The sequence below is a fragment of the Ipomoea triloba genome, chromosome 7, assembly GCF_003576645.1.
Source record: "Ipomoea triloba cultivar NCNSP0323 chromosome 7, ASM357664v1".
NCBI lineage: Eukaryota > Viridiplantae > Streptophyta > Magnoliopsida > Solanales > Convolvulaceae > Ipomoea > Ipomoea triloba.
Window position 1 is genome coordinate 15,645,300 of NC_044922.1, and position 4,413 is coordinate 15,649,712.

Here is a 4,413-nt window from a genome sequence, read left to right on the forward strand (position 1 = left end):
TTTCCAGAAATCATTTTCCTACTTTCCAAACACACCCTTAAAGACTAAATCTATACTAAAAATAATTGAGGAATTAAATTAATTCTATGTTGCGTATTAAAAATGTCATTTTTCTTAAATATAATGGAGAAAAATTATAAGCGCCCCCAGTATATGTACAGATATATACTGGTAAACGATCTTATGTGTACCCATAAGATCTGTTTGATTGAAAATGATGAAGACTGGTCCTTCAACTTTTGCCATGCATTGTTGCATTCCTTGCTTGCCCTACATTTTATACCAACAGACCTCCACCTCTTATGAGGACCCCACCTATGCCCTTCACTCCTTCACTCAAGTGTCTGCCATTTTTTCAAGATACCTCAAAAAAATAATAAGTATGCTTTCAATGTTTTTTTTTTTTAAAATTTTTAAACAGTATGCTTTCACTTTTAAAGCATCATATATATATATATATATATATATAAACATAAATGTATAACTCAAGTATTAAATGAAGTAGCTATGAAGAGATACTACATTGTAACAGAGTCAGTAGTACTCAAAAAAATGAAGTAAAATATATTCTTCAATTTGGTATTTGTGTCAATCCACTCTATAGAAATAAACTACAGTTCCCGTATTATGTGGGCCTGTCAAAAAGTAATTGACCTACACACCTAAAAGGACATGTTAATTAAACACCACATATATATAAATATATAAATACAAACACATGTTTAAATGCAGTGCGCTTTTCCCGTGTGGCTGTGCGGATTGTACCACCATGTATACACATACGCACCATCACATGTTCAAAATATGTACCAACGAAAAATGCACAAATGCACCATAAAATACATAAATACACCACATTCTGGTGCATTTCTAAACAATTGGTGGTGCATTTGTACATACATAGTAAAGCAAGACTACATAGGAAGTAGTAGTTGTACCAGATCTTGACCCTCTATATATATATATATATATATATATATAAAGTTAATTTTGTCTGATAAAAATAATAGAAGGATATTTGTGATGTAACGTAGAATTCAATATTTGTGTTCCCATAAATGCTCACGAGAAGGATGCGAGTACTATGTACCAACACATACGTGGCTCATCGCTGTTCTTAAAGATTACACAAGACATATCAATAGTCTGGTGTGTGTGTTGGGGTACGGTGAGCTCATCTTTCCTCTTTGATTTACTCATACACGTCATACAAAGCATTACTCTTGGCGGGACCTTGTAGTACTAACAACCTATGTCATAGGTGAACAAATTTAATAGGTTCACAGTGATTCAATTAACGATAGAAGTTAGAGTTTTGTTTACTATGTATAAAGTGTTTTTCCACATTTTGAGAGGTTGTTACACTATTGCTGATGATACTCGATCTTTTGATCTCTTGTGACAAATTTCACCTCTGCAATAAGTTGAGCTGCCTATGCAGGATAATTATTGTTTTTGTAACTAGTAAATATCATGGGCCATGTTAGAGCTACCATCAAATATGATCTATGCTATATATGTGTGGAGGATGGGACATCACAAGAATGAGAAGTGGGTGTTTTGATTTTCAGTTCGATTTTTTCAAATTCGATTTTTCGGTTTTGAAAAAATGAAACTATTCAATTTTTTATTTTTTATTTGGTTGAGTTTTGGTTCGGTTTGAGAACTCAAACATTCCCTAGTTCTCTTGTGCACATAATTATTTATTTATTTTTACTAATAATTTAAATTTAAAAATCTAAACAACAAGTGCATATTTCAAGTTTCTCAATCTAAAATAAGTTCAAAATTGAACCGACCTCTTCATTTGTCATTCGACAACAACATCAAACTCATAGAAAAATATTTAGAACAAAAAACAATTGTGAAAATGTAGATTAAGAAATTGGGAATTTAATATATACACATTAAAAAAATTATTTGATTTTTTTTTTGTTTCAATTCAAATAACTCGAATCAAAATATCCACCCCTATCAAGAACTACAAGAGTTGTTGCCTTTACCTTGTACTATATATAATATATAATATATAATTGCCTCTCTACGTAACTTGAAGTTGATTAATGAGTACAAAAGTATGAAGTTTAAGCAGGAACAAGTTTACACATCACAAGAATTACGGATATCACTAGAATTATGCTTTTGTGGAGATCAAAACATTACTAGAATTACACGTTTGTGGGGATAGAGTCAGAGAGACATTACAAGAATTACACACTTGTGGAGATAATACAAGTACAAGCTATTTCCTTTTACCTTGTAAAATCAAAATTGCCTCTCCATGTAACCTGAAGTTGATTAATGTGAGTACAAAACTATAAAGTAGACTTATAGTATCTTCAATAAAGGAAATTAAACTAGAGTTCGTTTCACTTTCTTAGATAATACAAGTACAAGCTATTTCCTTTACCTTGTAAATAAAAAAATGCCTCTCCATGTAACCTGAAGTTGATTAATGGGAGTACAAAACTATAAAATTTAAGCAGATCATAGAAGCATTACATTAATTTTGCTGTAACCATGTATATATGTAGTATTAATGTCTGCATAGGCAGCTCAATTGGTCACATGAGTGATGTTTGGAAATAATAACCCGAAATTGAATATCACCAACAACAGTGTGGGAGCAACCTATCCAAGTGAGGGGATTCCTTGTGCGCATAAGTAAAGGTCTAGCTAGCTTGTGTGTTAAGCTGAATTATCATGATTTACATCCTCTTGCTCTGTCGGGCCGGGGCGTGAGGCACCATCGGGAGGGATTGGGAACAATAATGTATGTAGTAGTGATGTCACATATGAGCAAATTAATTTAATCTATGCTTTTATATACATATAGTGAAGATGAATAAGATTTTTTTCTATTTGACTAATAAATACAAGAACAAGCTATATATTATTTTTATTGAATTGTGAGCATTTACCATTAAACATGGTAGAATGTAGGTAGTTTGGGTGAAATATCAAATAAGAAAACATGAAGGGAAGTGAGGAAAAAATGATGGGGATCAAGAAAGAAGGAGACGCAGTAAATGAATGTCATACACACGTACCAATGAAAGGTGATGTGACAAAGAATCAAGGACAATTATACATATAAGCAGGCCAAGCAAACATTATATACATTGACAATCCAAGTGGCATGGAAATGGGCAATTCAAAATCAAATTGAAATCATCACTCTTGTGAAGAGTGGGAAATGTGATTAGAATAACCATTACTTGCCAACTAGCCCATACTATAATTCATAAACTTTGCAATCACCCCAAGCAAATTACCATTATGTGTGCATATATAAATGGGAAAATGTCACTTTTTGTCTGCTAATCATTTGCAAAGTAATTTTTTCTGTTCTTGATTCTGGGATAGTTGGATTAGAAACGAAAAAAAATTTACTTGATTTAACTATACATAGTAATCCTCATTAGGAAGGATAATGGCAAATAGTCTTCCTATAATATATTTTTTTTGAATACTACTAACTCTATTACAATGCAGTACCTGTTCATAACTACTTTCCTATAATATATTTGGTTTATGAGAAATAGAACATTCCTAGAATTATTATTTTCAAAAATAAAATGACTCCCAACCTGAGCTAAACATGCTACATATTAAACAAGTGTTAGACCTCCCACTAATTAAGTAAATGACGGAATATTTTAGAAATTTCTTGCAAATATTACATGAAATTAAAGTAACCCAAAACTTACTCTTGTAAAATTCAAAATGTAGATGTTAAGGACTTGTATGGCTCTTAGTAATTATAACTATTAACATATCATCATATATACAATATAATTTATTCATTTATTAAAAACTGGTAATAATAATAGAAGAAATACTAGAAGTGATCACACGCTGGACACACATTAATTTATTTATATATATATATATATATAACAAACTACTAAAGAATTGTACTACTATACAACTATTACATGATTGCACCATAACAACTCCCAAACATGCCTAGAGAGATCTTGCAGTGCAATCGCATCCCATGCGGTCCAATCCATCAATAGCTCGCAAATTCACCCATTAAGACCAGTTTGAACTTGATTAACATGCGGTCAGTATGGCCGCAATACTATGTATACAAACATACACCACTCAATGATATAAAATGCACAACACAAATATACACAATTAGATACGCATCACCAAAAAATACATCACTAAGTATGCAAATATACACCACACAGTATTCATAAATACACAATTAGGGGCAGGAAGTTATGGTGCATTATTTTAGGTGTGTTGTGTGTTTTTCGGTGTTTTGGTGGTGTATACTGCACCAACCACACAGGAAGGCGCAACCACATTTGAGCATACCTAATATATATATATATATATATATATATATATATATATATATATATATATATATATATATATATATATATATATATATAT